We start from the raw sequence: 22509 nt of genomic DNA on the forward strand, positions 1-22509 counted from the left end.
CCTTCGCTTCTCCGCCCTTCTCTGGCGAGAAGGGGGACCCTTCTTTGCATTCTTCCCTTGCCCCTGTGCCCCATCGTCCCTGCCCGCACCCTCACCCACGGAGGCCTCCCTCCTTTCATCCTCCGCAGGTTTGGAACAGGCATTGACAACAGAGCGAGGACACCGACTGAACGGGTGACCTAAGTCACCACACAGGTTGCAGCGAATACGGTCACACGATGCGGCTAGATGACCAATCCCCCCACAATGAGCACACTTCTGCACCTTGCAGCCTGCACTCAAATGTGAGGGGTCGCCACACCGGTGACACAACTTCGGCTGCCCCTGGTAGAAGACAAGGATCCGATCTCTTCCCAGGAAAGCAGACGATGGTATGTGGGACACCGTCTGTCCCAGACGCTTTAGTTTAACCATGAACGTCCAGGCCCCTGACCAGATGCCAAACTCATCCATGTTCTTCCGTGGCATCTCTACTACCTCTCCGTACCTTCCCAACCAGGTCATGATATCAATACAAGAGAGTGACTCGTTACGGGTAAGAACGGTCACTCTCTTGGGACCACTTTGGCGAGAAATTGCTTGTGCAGCAAAGTCTCGCCAGCCAGGCTCGTCCTTCATCAGCTCGTAGTTCCCCCAGAAGACCTCAAGGCCCCCTAGGTGAACAAAGCTGATGTCAAACTCGACCGAGCCATGAGGATGTATCAAGGCAAAGATGTCACTCGCCTTGAAGCCCATCCCCAGCAGCAGCTCCACCACCCTCTTTCTGGGAGGGCACGCATCATTGCCACGCCACCGGAGACGGACCACATTCCTCCTGGCTACAGCCTGCCCGGCTGTTGGGAGCGACCACTGATCTCCTCGTTGCTCTCGGAAGGCATTTAGACCATATCTGTCTATCCAGAAAGACAGGTCCTTCTGCACTCCCCCTATGGTTAGGGTTTGCTTTCCCTCTCTTAAAGCGTCCAAGAGACGTTGTTGCAAGTTACCGTCCCCGGACCTTGAGGATGAAGATGGGTGGGCCCGCTGTCCCCCCGCTGCCACACCAGCATAAGACCTGCCGGATGTCACAGCAAGAGGAGCGCCAGGCCCATTGCCCCTGGTTGATACCCCATCCCCACCACCCACAGACACAGCACTCAACACCCCATTACCAGCAGACACTCCAGCAACTTTATTTACAGACACCTGCATACCCCCAGCAGTTTCCACATCCACAGCCGCAACTTTTTTATTTAACCCACCAGGTCCCCCTGCAGTCATCCTTCTGGCCAGGCCTGGTTCTATGTTATGCATTTTTTCTGTACATTTTGTGTGGGTAGACACTGCTTCAGTCTCCGCATCATCAGGCACCTTTGCAGGGACGCCACCAGATGTTATAAGCGATGTCCCCGCTGTGCCCTCCGCCTCATTAACCTCCATCTGTTCTATGCGCGGAACATTTTTGGGAAAGGGGCCACCGTCGCCCCCGACACCAGCAGCCCCCTTCTCGCCTACACCACTTTTCAGCGATACGGACGAAGGAGCCACTGACGTCACTGGAGCCGCCTCCGGCGCCGGACCACTCCCCCCTCCCACAGAGGAGTGGCCAACAGAGCCGGAGCCCCCTCTGTGACCGCCCTTGTCCGGAACGTATGACGGCTTTACTGCGACACCGACAGACTTCCGGCTTTCAGACACCACATCCGGTTTCTGGTTTACCCGTTCTCCCGACCCCTGACTCGCATCAAAGACCAGTTTCCCGGGCTCGCCATTCACCGGACACGGGGACACACCCCCTGGGGTCACCAGGCCACCAGTACCGCCCCCTTTGCAGGGGTTGGCGTCCGGCGCCATTTTGACCACCACGTGTTCTAATGCCGGACCCGTAACCCTCTCCCCGCATTCCCGCTCCAGCCCCACTGCAGAGGCTTGAGCTGGGGGTCTTGCGGGACCTGTGCCCTGATCCTGACTGTCATCTGGCTCAGAGCACAGGAAGGATCTTGCTGTATACACAAGTTTAAATGAACCTTTATCAGATTTTTTTTCCTTTTCCTTTTTTTTCTTCTTAAATTTTTTTTTCTTTTCCTTTTCCTCCTCTGCGGGTAACTCCGCACCGAAACAAAATCCCTGGAAGGATACCGGCGACTCCACATTACGGATCTGAGTGAGTAATCCTGGAGGCCGCTCACTGTCAGTTTCAAAACACTCCTGATTATTCCCAGCTGTGAGTCCACCCTCCTCCTCCTCACTGCTCCTGGGTGCCTCAGAATCTGTGCCTTCTCTGGACTTTACATTCTCACTCTCCATTGTCTCCACCACATTTTCCTTTGCTGTGTCTTCCTCCATACATTCTATTTTTATAGGTGCTGCCATCTCGGCAAACCTCTCTTCGTCTTTTAACTTTTCTCCAAACACCCCTCCGCCTGCTAAAATCTCCTCACGTCTCTCTTCCACTTCTTTTATTTCCTCCAACAAGGATTTCACATTTAAACGGTATCGGGACCTCTTACCTCCTGTGGCTTTTGCAGCCCTTCCTCTGGCGACCGCCAAGTCCGCACGGAGCCGTTGCAGCGACTTCCTGAGGTCCCGATACTCCTCCAAACGCATAGCCAGACGGGAGTTGAAGTTCTCCACCGTCTCTCCGGTCCTCAGCTGTCCCCATTCCTCCACACGACCGTCATCCAAATGTCCGGACAGTGCTGGTCCTTCTCCAGACGACAACACCTCTATCACCATGCCGGACCGCGTCTCCATACCCTTATCCAGGGTTCCAGCCACGGGGGGAGCCAGGACAGCCTTGCCCCGAGATGATCTCCTCACCCCCGCGACCGTTTGCATATTCCCAGCCAGCTGGGATGACCCTCTACCCCCCGCTGGCATGCTCCGGGAGGTAGAGGTCTGAGGCTCCATCCTAGGATGGAACCCCCCTCAGGGTACTTTCCAAGCCCAGGCAGATGGTATGAGGCCTGGGCAGATAGGATAAGGAAAGTCCCTGGATCCAAGGCCTGCACGGAAGTCTCAGCAGCTCTCTCCACACGTCCTACTCCACCCACTCCAGAGCTGCACTGACTATTCTGCTGGTGGAGTCACTGTGTACATACATTACATTACTTATCCTGTACTGATCCCGAGTTATATCCTGTATTATACTCCAGAGCTGCACTCATTATTCTGCTGGTGGAGTCACTGTGTACATACATTACATTACTTATCCTGTACTGATCCTGAGTTACATCCTGTATTATACTCCAGAGCTGCGCTCAGTATTCTGCTGGTGCAGTCACTGTGTACATACATTACATTACTTATCCTGTACTGAGCCTGAGTTACATCCTGTATTATACTCCAGAGATGCACTCACTATTCTGCTGGTGGAGTCACTGTGTACATTACTTATCCTGTACTGATCCTGAGTTACAGCCTGTATTATACTCCAGAGCTGCACTCACTATTCTGCTGGTGGAGTCACTGTGTACATACATTACATTACTTATCCTGTACTGAGCCTGAGTTACATCCTGTATTATACTCCAGAGATGCACTCACTATTCTGCTGGTGGAGTCACTGTGTACATTACTTATCCTGTACTGATCCTGAGTTACATCCTGTATTATACTCCGGAGCTGCACTCACTATTCTGCTGGTGGAGTCACTGTGTACATCCATTACATTACTTATCCTGTACTTATCCTGAGTTACAGCCTGTATTATACTCCAGAGCTGCACTCACTATTCTGCTGGTGGAGTCACTGTGTACATACATTACATTACTTATCCTGTACTGATCCTGAGTTACATCCTGTATTATACTCCAGAGCTGCACTCACTATTCTGCTGGTGGAGTCACTGTGTACATACATTACATTACTTATCCTGCACTGATCCTGAGTGACACTTCTCTATCTGGCGTTTGATGATGAGTCTGGGTTTGGTGAATGCCAGGAGAACGTTACCCGCCTGACTGCATTGTGCCAACTGTAAAGTTTGGTGGAGGAGGGGTAATGCTAAGGGGTGTTATTCAGGGGTCGGCTTCCTTGTTCCAATGAAGGGAAATCTTAATTCTTCAGCATAACAAGACATTTTGGACAATTGTAGCTAACCATCTTTGTGGGACAGTTTGGGGTTTGGCCCTTTTCTGTTCCCCCATGACTGCGCCCACTGTACATGGTCCATAAAGACATAGTTGGTTTGTTGGTTGTGGCGAGTTTGGTGTGAAAGAACTTGACTGGCTGCACTGAGTCCTGAACTCAACCCCATCCAACACCTTTGGGATGAACGGAGATTACGAGCCCGGCCACCTCCCCCAACATCAGTGTCTGACCTCACAAATGATCTTCTGGATGAATGGGAAAAAAATTCCCACAGACCCCAAAATCTTGTAGAAGAGTGAAAGATATTTGACTACAAAGCAGGAACCAACTCCATATTAATGTTTATGGATTTAGAATGGGATGTCAGAAAAGCTCCTGTAGGTGTAATATGTAGGTGTCCCAATACTTTGGTCCATATTGTGTATATCTCATTCCAGGATCGGGTGGCAATAACTTGTGTTCCCGTTACATCTCTCGCATGAGGTTGTCACCTTAATATTTCGATTCTGCCTGGAGAAATGCACCATAACCTATGTAGCTCCGACTTCACCCCCAGACATCGGTCTATCTAACTAGAGTAGTGGACTGCCACCTGGTGTTGTCCAGCCGTTAGGAACTATAACTCTCAGAATGCTCAGGGCATGCTGAGAGTTGTAGTTTCACAACAGCTGGACAGCACTAACAGCTCACACATTTAGAAGGAGCCTTTGACTTGCTCTTGCATTCGTCTATGCTGCGCTCCTATTGCCGATGGAGGAGAAAAGAGGGATGAGGGGGGTCCGCCCCGAAACCAAGAGAACTTCACCACATCTTATAATTATGTTCCTCAGAAACGCGTCTCCCACAGCAACTAGAAAATAATTATCTAAACTAAACGGCTGAGTCAAGTGGTCACAACCGAGCTGCCGGCCATAATTTAACCTCATAATGTCAATTTGCAACACTTAAAGTTTAGTCCCTAAGGACAATTGTCCTCATTCCCTTAGCTGGTTGAAGCGACATTTCACGTAGCAGACACTTGAGAAAGTGAAGAAGCTGCAAAGTATCCAGCCCCATGTGCAAAAACGACAGCAAGGTTTAAAGGGGAACCTCTCGTCAGCAAATCAGAACTAGCGGCCACAATGCAATGCCCCCCAACATGACAAATAGGGGTAAGAAGAATTAGGCTCCGCCTCCCTTACGCCTTAGAAATACATCATGGTCTTCCCACAACATCGATCACATACCCCAAAAAATAAAGCATTGAACTCTTATTCTTGGAGAACATGCAAATTGCCCTTCTTGCCCCTTCCGTAGAATTGCATGGATGTCGGCAAAGCTGTTTCAGGCTTGTTAGTTCTCATCAGCGCAAGATATGGAAACCATGAATCTATGGGGAGCGCCATTACCGCACAGTCTGCAAAGTTAGGGCGATTAAGATTTAAAGGCGATGTCACATCAAGATGACCCCTTTCCTAAATGGTGACCTGCCCATAATCAGCTGGTGGCCACACGCTTCATGTTGTATTACACAGCGTCCAATCAAATGAATGAGGAACCATTTCATTCATGGTCAGGGACGGGGGAGGGGGTGAATGTTCACACGCAAAACGAAAAACGGCTGTAAAATACGGAGCTGTTTTCAACGGAATACAGCCTCTGATTTTCAGCCGTTTTTTTAAGCATCAAACGTTTTTTTATGCGTTTTTTTGCGTCCGTTCTTGGAACTGTTTGTCTATTGACACAATGAAAAATGGCTTCAAAAACAGCTCGAGAAGTGACATGCACTTGTTTTTACGGGATGTTTTTTTATGCGCCGTTTTTTAAAACGGTTGTGTAGAAAAACGCCGTCGGAATGAAGCGCCTTTTTTCCCATTGAGATCAATGGGCAGACGCTTGGATGCGTTCTGCTGCCGTTTCTTCAGCTGTTTTTCGGAGCGTTTACAGCTGTGTGAACATACCCTTAGGCCTTGTTCACACGGCGTTTATTTGACACGTTTTAGCCGCGTTTTACGCATGCTTTAAGCTTCCCATTGACATCAATGGAAGAACGCATTGCACTGCATACGACGCATTTTTTTCACGTGCTTGTTTAAAAAACACATAGTGTAAAAAAGAAGCATCAGGTAAATTCTTGGCGTGTAAAATGTGCCGAAAACGCGTCTAATTCCCATAGTTAATAAGAGTCCTAATTACGCGCCCAAAAACACGCCGAAAACACGTCAAAAACAGGTCAAGACGCCTGTGCTTTAAAAAGCGCTTTGCATAAACCGCTAGCGTTTTTGACACGTTTACACGTCTTTTTTATTTTTTTTTAGCGCCGTGTGAACAAGGCCTTAGGGGTGTGCGACCTGTGTCTCATATATCACTACTCTAGGGGGCCCTACTGGCCCTGACGACCTGGAGCCCCCCCCCCCCGGAATTCACACTATTCTCTAGTCTATTGATTGGATGGTGTCATTGTAGCGACTGTCTGGCACTGTTATATGGGCACCTTACTGCATCATTTGGGCACTATATGGTAAACCAAAAAGGGGGTGTCAATAGAAAGTACTGCACAGGGTACCAACCAGCCTAAAGCCGGCCCTGTTCATGGTCACGCCAAGTCATCCAGAGTCCTCATTTTAGAAGCTCTCCCCCCCCCCCCATTGACTTGAATGGGAGGTTCGAGCAGAATCCGCCTGAAGATCGGGTAGGGCGCTTCTTTTTTCTGCTAGCTGAAAAAATAAGCTAGTGGGAAAAAGAAGTGTCTGACTCCCATTGAAATGAATGGGAGGCAAAATTTTGCGACAGAATCCGCGGCAAAAATTCTGTTTTGTGAACGGGGCCTAAAAAAGAACAATGGTGGAAATTGACATCACTCAGCTAAATGCGCTAAAACTTAGGCTCTATTTGCACCAAAGTACGTGCCGTGCGCCAGATTTATTAGGTGTTTTAGACAGTTTTCAAAAGTGACTACAAAAGGGGCATGTCCTAAAGAAAGGGGTGTGGTTTAAAAGGCGCCAAAGGGCGCCAAAGTAAAGTAAGCCAACCAAAAGGTAATACAAGGAAGAGAAAAGTGGCGAACATGTCTAGCAAGATGCGTCAAATTTACCATGAAATGTGCGTTTTAGGCGGTCTAGGTTCAAGACAGTAATAATAAAAATTCTCCTCCAATCTACCCACATTTATTCAATGAGGGAGATAGGCACAGTACCCCAAAATCTGCAGAACCCACAAGGTGCACCGTTCATAGTGCCAAATGTATGCGCATCCCTGAGATGATGGCTATTTAAATCCAAAATCAAGGTTTCCTGGTACATGTTTAATGGTCTTATTCTTTCTGCCACCACAAGGGGGAGCACACTGCATATCATTTTATTATTAAGCTCAATGGGAGCTGTAGCTTAGGTGTGAGCTCCCCCTAGTGGTCGCTGCAGGTAGACAGAATTGTAATATTTTTTAGCTTATGAAGGATTTTTTCGATGTACTGTATACCTTACGACAGTAGCCTGTGACGTATGCCACTACACTGCAGCACACTAGAGGGCGCCAGTGGACAGGACAGGAGCTATGCGACAGCTCGCCAGGACAGTTGGGGGCGGAGTTACATAGCTTTCCATAGAGTGAGGAAGCGGGGCCAATATATCGCAAAATCAGGATTTTGTAAAATTCATTTACATTGTGGCTTTCCTATTTCGCAGCTTACACCACCCATGTACCCGTGTCAGGCCATCAGGACAGGAAAGGTCAGGTCATTAGGGCAGGAAAGGTCATTAGGACAGGAAAGGTCATTAGGACAGGAAAGGTCAGGCCATCAGGATAGGTCAGGCCATCAAGACGGGACAGGTCAGGCCATCAGGACAGGAGAGTTCAGGCCATCAGGACAGGTCATTAGGTCGGGACAGGTCAGGCCTTCAGGACAGGACAGGTAAGGTCATCAGGACAGGCCATGAGGACGGTCAGACCATCAGGAAAAACAACTGCTGCTGCAGGTTTCTGAGATGACAGAAGCGGTTGTCAAATCGACACCCCCACTTAGCCAGTATTCTGCAACTATTGGCTATAGCTACACGGCATTGATGCCCGATTCACTACTGCCCGATTCACTACTGCCCGATCCAGCGCCCGTTCTGTATAGTGTTATGGAGAATGATAAAATATGTACATACACCTAAAAGAATCTAGTAAGTATAAATCCTTGTTATCCTCATCTATTCAAGTACAATGGTATAACTAAAAATACTTGCCATTCAGGACTCTGGAAAAGCTTGGTGACAACCAATATAGCTTTTCTTATAACACCAACAGAGTGAATGTAGAGTCATATCCCTTTATCAGGTATTACTGTATTATATAACTAAGCAGATTGGTCATTCAGAAGCCTGGAAAAGATAGGTGACAACCAATATGGCCACCCTTACTACACCCACAGTGGAGTCCTGAATGACACAATTACCTTTTTAAGTGCAGACATAACATTCTCTCAAGTATCAATGTATAGCTAAGAAGACTTGCCATTCAGAAATGTGGGAAAGCTGGGTGACAAACAAAACGGCTATTTTTTCCCTTTTAAGCCACGCCTCTAATCCCGCCAATACACACCCGGTTCAGCCCACAGAGTATCATGTTCACATAGTGCCTCCCCTCAGTATAATGCCAAATAGCTGCCCCATACAGTATAATGACCCCATAGCTGCCCCCATACAGTATAATGACCCCATAGCTGCCCCATACAGTATAATGACCCCATAGCTGCCCCATACAGTATAATGACCCCATAGCTGCCCGATACAGTATAATGCCCCATAGCTGCCCCCATACGTTATAATGCCCCCATAGCTGCCCCCATACACTATAATGCCCCCATAGCTGCCCCCATACAGTACAATGCCCCATAGCTGCCCCCATACATTATAATGACCCCATAGCTGCCCCCATACAGTATAATGACCCCATAGCTGCCCCATACAGTATAATGACCCCATAGCTGCCCCATACAGTATAATGACCCCATAGCTGCCCCCATACAGTATAATGCCCCCATAGCTGCCCCCATACAGTATAATGACCCCATAGCTGCCCCATACAGTATAATGACCCCATAGCTGCCCCCATACAGTATAATGCCCCCATAGCTGCCCCCATACAGTATAATGACCCCATAGCTGCCCCATACAGTATAATGCCCCCATAGCTGCCACCATACAGTATAATGACGCCATAGCTGCCACCATACAGTATAATGACCCCATAGCTGCCCCCATACAGTATAATGAACCCATAGCTGCCCCCATACAGTATAATGACCCCATACAGTATAATGACCCCATAGCTGCCCCATACAGTATAATGACCCCATAGCTGCCCGATACAGTATAATGCCCCATAGCTGCCCCCATACAGTATAATGCCCCCATAGCTGCCCCCATACACTATAATGCCCCCATAGCTGCCCCCATACAGTACAATGCCCCATAGCTGCCCCCATACACTATAATGACCCCATAGCTGCCCCCATACAGTATAATGACCCCATAGCTGCCCCATACAGTATAATGACCCCATAGCTGCCCCATACAGTATAATGACCCCATAGCTGCCCCATACAGTATAATGACCCCATAGCTGCCCCATACAGTATAATGACCCCATAGCTGCCCCCATACAGTATAATGCCCCCATAGCTGCCCCCATACAGTATAATGACCCCATAGCTGCCCCATACAGTATAATGACTCCATAGCTGCCCCCATACAGTATAATGACCCCATAGCTGCCACCATACAGTATAATGACCCCATAGCTGCCCCATACAGTATAATGACCCCATAGCTGCCCCCATACAGTATAATGAACCCATAGCTGCCCCCATACAGTATAATGACCCCATACAGTATAATGACCCCATAGCTGCCCCATACAGTATAATGACCCCATAGCTGCCCCCATACAGTATAATGACCCCATAGCTGCCCCCATACAGTATAATGACCCCATAGCTGCCACCATACAGTATAATGACGCCATAGCTGCCCCATACAGTATAATGACCCCATAGCTGCCCCCATACAGTATAATGAACCCATAGCTGCCCCCATACAGTATAATGACCCCATACAGTATAATGACCCCATAGCTGCCCCATACAGTATAATGACCCCATAGCTGCCCGATACAGTATAATGCCCCATAGCTGCCCCCATACAGTATAATGCCCCCATAGCTGCCCCCATACACTATAATGCCCCCATAGCTGCCCCCATACAGTACAATGCCCCATAGCTGCCCCCATACACTATAATGACCCCATAGCTGCCCCCATACAGTATAATGACCCCATAGCTGCCCCATACAGTATAATGACCCCATAGCTGCCCGATACAGTATAATGACCCCATAGCTGCCCCATACAGTATAATGACCCCATAGCTGCCCCATACAGTATAATGACCCCATAGCTGCCCCCATACAGTATAATGCCCCCATAGCTGCCCCCATACAGTATAATGACCCCATAGCTGCCCCATACAGTATAATGACTCCATAGCTGCCCCCATACAGTATAATGACCCCATAGCTGCCACCATACAGTATAATGACCCCATAGCTGCCCCATACAGTATAATGACCCCATAGCTGCCCCCATACAGTATAATGAACCCATAGCTGCCCCCATACAGTATAATGACCCCATACAGTATAATGACCCCATAGCTGCCCCCATACAGTATAATGCCCCCATAGCTGCCTCCATACAGTATAATGACCCCATAGCTGCCCCATACAGTATAATGACCCCATAGCTGCCCCCATACAGTATAATGACCCCATAGCTGCCACCATACAGTATAATGACCCCATAGCTGCCCCATACAGTATAATGCCCCCATAGCTGCTCCCATACAGTATAATGACCCCATAGCTGCCCCATACAGTATAATGACCCCATAGCTGCCCCCATACAGTATAATGACCCCATAGCTGCCACCATACAGTATAATGACCCCATAGCTGCCCCATACAGTATAATGACCCCATAGCTGCCCCATACAGTATAATGAACCCATAGCTGCCCCCATACAGTATAATGACCCCATACAGTATAATGACCCCATAGCTGCCCCATACAGTATAATGACCCCATAGCTGCCCGATACAGTATAATGCCCCATAGCTGCCCCATACAGTATAATGACCCCATAGCTGCCCCATACAGTATAATGACCCCATAGCTGCCCCCATACAGTATAATGACCCCATAGCTGCCCCATACAGTATAATGACCCCATAGCTGCCCCATACAGTATAATGACCCCATAGCTGCCCCATACAGTATAATGACCCCATAGCTGCCCCCATACAGTATAATGACCTCATAGCTGCCCCATACAGTATAATGCCCCTATAGCTGACCCCATACAGTATAATGACCCCATAGCTGCCCCCATACAGTATAATGAACCCATAGCTGCCCCCATACAGTATAATGACCCCATAGCTGCCCTATACAGTATAATGAACCCATAGCTGCCCCCATACAGTATAATGCCCCCATAGCTGCCCCCATACAGTATAATGCCCCCATAGCTGCCCCCATACAGTATAATGACCCCATAGCTGCCCCATACAGTATAATGACCCCATAGCTGCCACCATACAGTATAATGACCCCATAGCTGCCCCATACAGTATAATGCCCCCATAGTTGCCCCATACAGTATAATGACCCCATAGCTGCCCCCATACAGTATAATGACCCCATAGCTGCCCCCATACAGTATAATGACCCCATAGCTGCCACCATACAGTATAATGACCCCATAGCTGCCCCCATACAGTATAATGACCCCATAGCTGCCCCCATACAGTATAATGACCCCATAGCTGCCCCATACAGTATAATGACCCCATAGCTGCCCCCATACAGTATAATGACCCCATAGCTGCCCCATACAGTATAATGACCCCATAGCTGCCCCATACAGTATAATGACCCCATAGCTGCCCCATACAGTATAATGAACCCATAGCTGCCCCCATACAGTATAATGACCCCATAGCTGCCACCATACAGTATAATGACCCCCATAGCTGCCCCATACAGTATAATGATCCCATAGCTGCCCCATACAGTATAATGTCCCCATAGCTGCCCCATACAGTATAATGTCCCCATAGCTGCCCCATACAGTATAATGGCCTCATAGCTGCCCCATACAGTATAATGACCCCATAGCTGCCCCATACAGTATAATGACCCCATAGCTGCCCCATACAGTATAATTCCCCCATAGTTGCCCCATACAGTATAATGACCCCATAGCTGCCCCATACAGTATAATGACCCCATAGCTGCCCCATACAGTATAATGCCCCCATAGTTGCCCCATACAGTATAATGACCCCATAGCTGCCCCATACAGTATAATGACCCCATAGCTGCCCCATACAGTATAATGACCCCATAGCTGCCCCCATACAGTATAATGACCCCATAGCTGCCCCCATACAGTATAATGACCCCATAGCTGCCACCATACAGTATAATGACCCCATAGCTGCCCCATACAGTATAATGCCCCCATAGTTGCCCCATACAGTATAATGAACCCATAGCTGCCCCCATACAGTATAATGACCCCATACAGTATAATGACCCCATAGCTGCCCCATACAGTATAATGACCCCATAGCTGCCCCCATATAGTATAATGAACCCATAGCTGCCCCCATACAGTATAATGACCCCATAGCTGCCCCCATACAGTATAATGCCCCCATAGCTGCCCCCATACAGTATAATGACCCCATAGCTGCCCCATACAGCATAATGACCCCATAGCTGCCCCCATACAGTATAATGACCCCATAGCTGCCACCATACAGTATAATGACCCCATAGCTGCCCCCATACAGTATAATGACCCCATAGCTGCCCCATACAGTATAATGACCCCATAGCTGCCCCATACAGTATAATGACCCCATAGCTGCCCCATACAGTATAATGAACCCATAGCTGCCCCCATACAGTATAATGACCCCATAGCTGCAACCATACAGTATAATGACCCCCATAGCTGCCCAATACAGTATAATGACCCCATAGCTGCCCCATACAGTATAATGACCCCATAGCTGCCCCCATACAGTATAATGACCCCCATAGCTGCCCCATACAGTATAATGACCCCATAGCTGCCCCATACAGTATAATGACCCCCATAGCTGCCCCATACAGTATAATGATCCCATAGCTGCCCCCACACAGTATAATGTCCCCATAGCTGCCCCATACAGTATAATGCCCCATAGCTGCCCCATACAGTATAATGATCCCATAGTTGCCCCATACAGTATAATGTCCCCATAGCTGCCCCCATACAGTATAATGCCCCCATAGCTGCCCCATACAGTATAATGTCCCCATAGTTGCCCCCATACAGTATAATGTCCCCATAGCTGCCCCCATACAGTATAATGCCCCCATAGCTGCCCCCATACAGTATAATGCCCCCATAGCTGCCCCATACAGTATAATGTCCCCATAGCTGCCCCATACAGTATAATGACCCCATAGCTGCCCCATACAGTATAATGACCCCCATAGCTGCCCCATACAGTATAATGACCCCATAGCTGCCCCATACAGTATAATGACCCCATAGCTGCCCCATACAGTATAATGATCCCATAGCTGCCCCATACAGTATAATGACCCCATAGCTGCCCCATACAGTATAATGATCCCATAGCTGCTCCATACAGTATAATGTCCCCATAGCTGCCCCATACAGTATAATGTCCCCATAGCTGCCCCATACAGTATAATGTCCCCATAGCTGCCCCCATACAGTATAATGCCCCCATAGCTGCCCCCATACAGAATAAAGCTAACACAAATTCCCCCATACAGGATAATGCCCCATAGCTGACCCATATAGTATAATGCCCCCATAGCTGCTCTTATACAGTATAATGCCCCCTTAGCTGCCACAATACAGAATAATGCCCCCTTAGCTGCCACCATGCGATATAATGCTCCTACAGCTTCTCCCATACAGTATAATGCCCCCCCAGCTCATATATGGACCGTGGCATCAGGGGCTTCCCCGGGCTCAGCGCTTGAAGTAACGATGTGCCCGGGGAGTCCCCCGTACTAATGCTGAGGATACAGATACAGTTGACACCGGGAGTCCGGGACTGACCCGCTGAACCCGGAACGGTAGGGAGCTAAACTTTACTCTACCCACAGGGGAGTTCTGATCGACTAAACAACCTGGTAATGTAAAGACATAACTCTCTCTCTCTCTCTCTCTCTCTCAAGTATCATTGTGTAAATAAGCAGATTTGCCATTCAGGAGTCTGGAAAAGCTGGACGACAACCGATATGGTTTTCCTCACACCATCCGCAGTGACGTTCTTAATGACAAAAGACATAACCCTTATCATTGTGTAACTAAGAAGACTTGTCATTCAGGAGTTTGGGAAAGCTGGGTGACCACTAATACGGCCTCCCTTACTCTACCCACAGTGGAGCTCTGGATGATGAAACTACCTTGTGATATAGAGACATAACACTCTCTCAAGTATCACTGGCCATTCAGGAGTCTGGGAAAGCTGGGTAATATCCCCTGTGGGAGCTGTAATGGTGGCCAGGTTGGTTGTCACCCAACTTTCCTAGAAACAACTAAGAGACGTCTGAGTGGAATTTTCTGCTACCTGACACAAGAGGACGACTCAAGGACTTCTATTTACCGGCCATTCCTTGATTTTTAAGAGATTGCTCCTAAAGCCAAGTTCACACACACAGAGTTTTGATGCAGTTTTTGGCTCCGTTATTTGGAGTGGACACCGAAGATCATCAGTCTTTTCTTTATAACTTTCCTTCCTTTTGGATCCACTTCTAGGTTTGGCTCAAAACACTGACCAAAAAACTGCATCAAAACTCTGTGTGTGATTATACCCTAAGAAAGACAGGATCGCATGTCTGAGGGTCCTGGATACAAAGTGCCGCCACTTCTCCTGTGGCACAGCTCAGATACATTTCCTCTCACAATGGCTCAACACGGGATCCAGAAACATCACACAAGTCACTGACATTTCTTGTGGCTCGGACTGAAGATTTGTCGCACCTGTGATTTATCGCCACGCTTCATCGCAGCCGCCAATCACCCGCCATGTAGGATTCTCACCATTACACAGAGGGCACGGCGCATGGCACACAGAGATGCCCCTATGAATGGATTATTATGCAGCCGTACAGTCGGTGCTATGTGGGCACGGCATGTGCCGCCCGTACAACAAGAGGAGCGCAATGTCTTCATGAAATTACTCGCACAGTTAAACAAAGTCATTGCTATGTGGAGTGTCTCATCAGCGACAATCAATAGAAGAAAGGATAAACAAGTGGAAGGATTTATGTGAGAGAGAGCGCTAGATAGATAGATAGATAGATAGATAGATAGATAGATAGATAGATAGATAGATAGATAGATAGATAGATAGATAGATAGATAGATAGATAGATATGATGAGATAGATAGATAGATAGATAGATAGATAGATAGATAGATAGATAGATAGATAGATAGATAGATAGATAGATAGATAGATAGATAGATATGAGATAGATAGATAGATAGATAGATAGATAGATAGATAGATAGATAGATAGATAGATAGATAGATAGATATGAGATAGATAGACAGACAGATAGATAGATAGATAGATAGATAGATAGATAGATAGATAGATAGATAGATAGATAGATAGATAGATAGATAGATAGATATGAGAGATATGAGATAGATATGGGATAAATATGGGCTAGATATGGGATAGATAGATAGAGGGATAGATATGGGATAGATAGATAGATAGATAGATAGATAGATAGATAGATAGATAGATAGATAGATAGATAGATAGATAGATAGATAGATAGATAGATAGATAGATATTAGATAGATATGAGATAGATAGATAGATAGAGAGAGAGAGAGAGAGAGAGAGAGAGAGAGATAGATAGATAGATAGATAGATAGATAGATAGATAGATAGATAGATAGATAGATAGATAGATAGATGATAGATATGAGATAGATAGATATGAGATAGATAGATATGAGATAGATAGATATGAGATAGATAGATAGATAGATAGATAGATAGATAGATAGATAGATAGATAGATAGATAGATAGATAGATAGATAGATAGATAGATAGATAGATATGAGATAGATAGATAGATAGATAGATAGATAGATAGATAGATAGATAGATAGATAGATAGATAGATAGATAGATATGAGATAGATAGATATGAGATAGATAGATATGAGATAGATAGATATGAGATAGATAGATATGAGATAGATAGATAGATAGATAGATAGATAGATAGATAGATAGATAGATAGATAGATAGATAGATAGATAGGAGAGATAGATATGAGAGATATGAGATAGATATGGGATAAATATGGGCTAGATATGGGATAGATAGATAGATAGATAGATAGATAGATAGATAGATAGATAGATAGATAGATAGATAGATAGATAGATAGAGGGATAGATATGGGATAGATAGATAGATAGATAGATAGATAGATAGATAGATAGATAGATAGATAGATAGATAGATAGATAGATAGATAGATAGATATTAGATAGATATGAGATAGATAGATATGAGATAGATAGATAGATAGAGAGAGAGAGAGAGATAGATAGATAGATAGATAGATAGATAGATAGATAGATAGATAGATAGATAGATAGATAGATAGATATGAGATAGATAGATATGAGATAGATAGATATGAGATAGATAGATATGAGATAGATAGATAGATAGATAGATAGATAGATAGATAGATAGATAGATAGATAGATAGATAGATAGATAGATAGATAGATAGATAGATATGAGATAGATAGATATGAGATAGATAGATATGAGATAGATAGATATGAGATAGATAGATAGATAGATAGATAGATATGAGATAGATAGATATGAGATAGATAGATAGATAGATAGATAGATAGATAGATAGATAGATAGATAGATAGATAGATAGATAGATAGATAGATAGATAGATAGATAGATAGAGGGGGGTTTCTTGCTCGGTTGCGCTGCAGGATAATGACCTGTAACCTGCTGAGAGTTTCTCCAGGATCTCCCGACCACCTCCTGCTCCTCACATCACAATGGAAGCAGCACATGCACCGGGGTAAAAACAATCAGCAGCATCGAGCACTCACCCAGGAAGGTGGCAGGAGTTATGCCGCCACTACACCGGGCACTGTGCAGGGCTGACACCAGGCTGTGCTCCGTGCTGCCATCCGCGGAGAGCGCTAATCCAAGGAGGAGGATTCATGAGCCATTCACAGTCCACACGGTGCTGCCGCACACTGAACGCCACACAGTGCACGCTCCGGCCCCTCTACACAGCCTCATACTCATTGGTGCTGAGGATGGAAGAGCAAAACCACAAGAGCTCCCTCCTCCCGCACCTGTCACTCACCGAGTGTTTTTAAGGTGGAACCATAGAGATAGTGCACAGACTGACTCCAACTCTATCTATCTAGGTATTTTAGGCATTAGTAGAATAATACAGCGCAGGCTGTAGCAGTATAAGGGGTAAGTGTAGTCTTAGCAACCAATATATTCGTATTTATGATTAAGAAGCAGTGTTGTAGTTTTCCCTGGTAGTGCAAGAGTTAAAACAGTCCTGAGAACTCACATGGAATACTGAAAGTCTCCGACTGCTGAAGGAACTGTCTATTAAAGTTTCCTTGGGAACCCAGAAAATGAGACACATGGGTTGGTAGTGTGGAAGGATCTGGTAGTGCAGGGGTTAATAAATATTTGACTCCATCATGATCATCCTTAAAGGGGTTGTCCGAGATAAAATGACTATGTGTTAATGCTTGTGAATTATTAATATAATTACATTTGTAATATACTTACATTTTCCAAGGTGGCCCCGTTTCCAGATCCTGCCGTGGGGTACCTGACGGGTGACGTCACTCTCCGGCCGCTTTGTTGCTCTTCAATTCTTTTCCGGGTATACGACACGTCACTTGTGACGTGCCGTGTATGGGCTGGTCTGTTGTACCGCCCGTAACGCGCGAATGCGCGGCCCCTGCTGTTCTCGCGGTTCCTGCTGTTCTCGAGAGAACAGCCGGGCCCGCGCATGCGCGTTACGGGCGGTACAACAGACCAGCCCATACACGAAAAGAATTGAAGATCAACACAGCGGCCGGAGAGTGACGTCACCCGTCAGGTACCCCACGGCAGGATCTGGAAACGGGGCCACTTTGGAAAATGTAAGTATATTACAAATGTATTTATATTAATAAACTACAAGCATTAACACAGTCATTTTATCTTGGACAACCCCTTTAACCCCTTCCCGCCGGATCACGTATATAAACGTCATTAAAATCGGTGGCTTACCGCCTTTTCACGTAAATATACGTCATGGAGATGAAGCTGGCTCAGGAGCTGAGCCAGCGACATCACCACCGGGTGACAGCTGTATGTTACAGCTGGCACCCTAAGGTATCGGCCAGGACCGGAGCTAGCCTCCGATCCGACCGATTAACCCCTCACATGCTGCGTTCAATAGAGATCGCAGCATGTGAGGAATTTATAGCCACCGGCACCCCAGCAACGTGATCGCTGGGTTGCCGGTGGCTGCAAAGGCGATCGGAGGGCTAATGCTTACCTCCCGATCAGCCTGTAACGGAATCCTCCTATGCCCCGTCGTCGGCGGGGCCCAGGAGGCTTCCGGTAACATCGGCAAGATGGCGCCGGCTCAGCTTCCGGCTCAGAAGCTGAGCCGGCGTCATCAGCAGTGGGTGTCCGCTGTATGTTACAGCGGACACCCCGATCTATCGCCAGGAACCGGAGCTAGCTCCGATTCCTGGCATTAACCCCTTCGATGCAGCGATCCATTGTGATCGCTGCATCCTAGAGGTTTGTAGAAAATCGTCAGCCTTGCCATGCGATGGCAAGGCTGGCGACTGCTACCATGGCAACAGGAGCCCTAACAATGGACTCCTGTCTGCCATTACGTAAGCTGATTAGGCCCCGCCCAGAGGCGGAGCCTGATCGGCTTGCTGTCAGTGAACAACTGACAGTTCCAATACATTGCACTACATAGGTAGTGCAATGTATTAGAACATCAAACAAATAGTTGGACATTCAAGTCCCCTAGTGGGACTAAAGAAAAGTGTAAAAAAAAGTGTCAAAAAAGTAAAAATAAAAGTTGGAAAACATACAATAAAAGTTTCAAATAATAACACAAAACACAATCGCCCTTTTTCCCTTATCAAGTCATTTATTATTGAAAAAAATAATAAAGCCATACATATTTGGTATCGCAGCGACCGTAACGACCTGAACTATAAAAATATTATGTTATTTATCCAGCGCAGTGAACGCCGTAAAAAAAAAACTCAAAAACACTGCCATAATTACTGTTTTTTTGGTCACTGTCTTCCAAAAATTGAAATAAAAAGTGATCAAAAAGTCGCATGTATCCAAAAATGGTACCGATAAAATCTATACCTCGTCTCGCAAAAAAAACAAGCCCTCACACAGCTCCATCGATGAGAAAATGTAAAAGTTATGGCTCTCACAACTTGGCGACAGAAAAAATACATTCTCTTTCCAAAAGTAATTTTATTGTGCAAAAAGTTATAAAAAAGTTCTATAAATTTGGTATCGCCGGAATCGTACTGACCCGCAGAATAAAGGTAACATGTAGTTTATAACGTACGGTGAACGGTGTATATAAAAAAAAAAGTGGCACAAGCTGGGCATGACATTTGACACTGAATTGGCATATCTAGGGAAACATTTTAATTTGTACCTTCCGCAGCGCAATCATTTATGGAAAAGACACGTGGGGTGAAAATGCTCACTACACCTCTTAATAAATGCCTAGTGGGGTGCAGTTTCCAAAATGGGGTCACTTCTCAGGGGTTTCTTTTATTATTTCACATCAAAGCCTCTGCAATTGTGAACCAATACTTTATAAGTCGCCAAATGAGGCCTCAATTTTACATGGTACTCTTTCACTCCTGAGCCCTGTCGAATGTCCAGGCAAAAGATTAGGGCCACATGTAGGGTGATTCTAAAACAGGGAAACACCGCATAATAATTGAGAGCTGTCTTGTTATGGTGGCACAAGCCGGGCACCACATATTGGCGTATCTAAGGAAAAATTCCCATTTTCATTCTCCCACATCGTGTGCACACGAATTTCTGCAAAACACCTGTGGGGTTAACATGCTCACTACACCCCTAGGTGAATACCTTGAGGGTGTTGTTTCCAAAATGGGGTCACTTCTGGGGGGGATCCACTGTTTTGGTCCCACAGGGACTTTGCAAATGCAACATAGCGACCAGAAACCAAATGCAGCAAAATCTGTACACCAAAAGCAAATGGCGCTCCTTCCCTTCTGAGCCCTGCCGTGTGCCCAAACAGCATTTTACGACCACGTGTGGGGTATTGCCGTACTCCAGAGAAGTTGCTTTACAAGCGTTGGGGTTCTTTTTTTCCTTTATTTGTTGAGAAAATTAACAATTTGGAGCTAAAGCTACGTCTTATTGAAGAAAAAGGATTTTTTTTATTTTCACTGCCCAATTCTAATAAAATCTATGAAACACCTGTGGGGGCAAAATGCTGACTACACCCCTAGATGGATTCCTCAAGTGGTATAGTTTTCTCAATGGAGTCACTTTTTTGGCGTTTTCACTGTTTTGGTACCTCAGGGGCTTTGCAAATGCGACATGGCCTCCGCAAACCATTCCTGCTAAATTTGAACTCCAAAAGCCAAATGGCGCTCTTTCCCTTCTAAGCTCCGCCGTGTGTCCAAACATCCGTTTATAACCACATGTGGGGTATTGTTTTACTCGGGAGAAATTGCTTTACAAATGTTGTGGTGCTTTTTCTCCTTTAGTCCTCGTGGAAATTAGAAAAAATTAGCTAAACCTACATAATGTTTGAAAGAATGACGATTTTTATTTTCACGGCCTACTTCCAATAATTTCTGCAAAAAACCTGCGGGGTCAAAATGCTCACTAGACCCCTAGATAATTTCCTCAAGGGGTGTAGTTTCCAAAATGGGGTCACTTTTGGTGGATTTCCACTGTTTTGGCACCGAAAGAGCCCTTGAAACCTGACATGGAGCCTAAAATATTTTCTAATAAAAAGGAGGCCCAAAATCCACTGGGTGCTCCTTTGCTTCTGAGGCCGGTGCTTCAGTCGATTACCACACTAGGGCCACATGTGGGATATTTCTAAAAACTGCAGAATCTGGGCAATAAATATTAAGTTGCGTTTCTCTGGTAAAAACTTCTGTGTTACAAAAAAAATAGAATAAAAATGAATTTCTGCAAAAAAAAAATGAAATTTGAAAATTTCACCTCTACGTTGCTTTAATTCCTGTGAAACGTTTAAAGGGTTAAGAAACTTTCTAAATGCTGTTTTGAATACTTTGAGGGGTGAAGATTTTAAAATGGGGTGACTTTTTGGCGGTTTCTAATATATAAGGCCCTAAAAGCCGCTTCACAACTGAACTGGCCCCTGTAAAAATAGCCTTTTGAAATTTTCTTGAAAATGTGAGAAATTTCTGCTAAAGTTCTAAGCCTTGTAACGTCCTAGAAAAATAAAAGGATGTTCAAAAAACGATGCCAATCTAAAGTAGACATATGGGGGATGTTAATTAGCAACAATTTTGTGTGGTATAACTGCCTGTCTTACAAGCAGATACATTTACATTTAGAAAAATGCTAATTTTTGCAATTTTTCACCAAATTTTGGTGTTTTTCACTGGTAAATATTGAATTTATAGACCACATTTTTCCACTATCATAAAGTCCAATGTGTCACGAGAAAACAATCTCAGAATCACTTGGATAGGTAAAAGCGTTCCGGAGTTATTACCACATAAAGTGAAATATGTCAGATTTGAAAAAATGGGTCTGGTCCTGAAGGCCAAAATGAGCTTGGTCCTGAAGGGGTTAAGGCTTTATTAGCGATGGACACAGGAGGTCCTTAACCCATGACCAGGATCATCCCCTATATAATGTTATTTTCAGACATGGCCCTTTAGCTGCAAAAGTTTCCCTAAGACTGAGCTGTTTGAAATTCAATTACCTTCTAGAGAACTGGTGTCTTCTAATAGGATAGAGATTATATACACCAACACAGGGAGGAAGTTCTATCAGTACCTATAACATTTACAGGGAGAGACAGAGAGGCAGTACTATCTATATCAAGATCAGTTATAAGGAGAGACATGGAGGCAGTACTATCTGTACCTATATAATTTACAGGGAGAGACAGGGAGGCAGTACTTTCTGTACCTATAACATTTACAGGGAGTGATAGAGAGGCAGTGCTATCTATATCAAGATCAGTTATGAGGAGAGGCAGTACTATCTGTAG

The 22509-nt window shown here is 45.8% G+C and overlaps 1 protein-coding gene across 11 annotated transcripts in view; it reads right to left on the minus strand.

The window, feature by feature from the left end:
• DLG2 (discs large MAGUK scaffold protein 2) overlaps nucleotides 1-22509 on the minus strand; it is a 1355189-nt gene that overhangs the window by 220280 nt on the left and 1112400 nt on the right. Inside the window, exon 1 of one of the 11 annotated variants that reach the window (XM_075851406.1) lies at nucleotides 17309-17496. The exons of the other annotated variants lie outside the window; for them this stretch is intronic. The gene's annotated coding sequence lies outside the window, so the exon portion shown is untranslated. Of the gene's footprint in view, nucleotides 1-17308; nucleotides 17497-22509 lie in introns of those variants that run through there. 11 annotated transcript variants of the gene reach the window in all.

Source organism: Rhinoderma darwinii, chromosome 2 (assembly GCF_050947455.1).
Source record: "Rhinoderma darwinii isolate aRhiDar2 chromosome 2, aRhiDar2.hap1, whole genome shotgun sequence".
Classification (NCBI taxonomy): domain Eukaryota; kingdom Metazoa; phylum Chordata; class Amphibia; order Anura; family Rhinodermatidae; genus Rhinoderma; species Rhinoderma darwinii.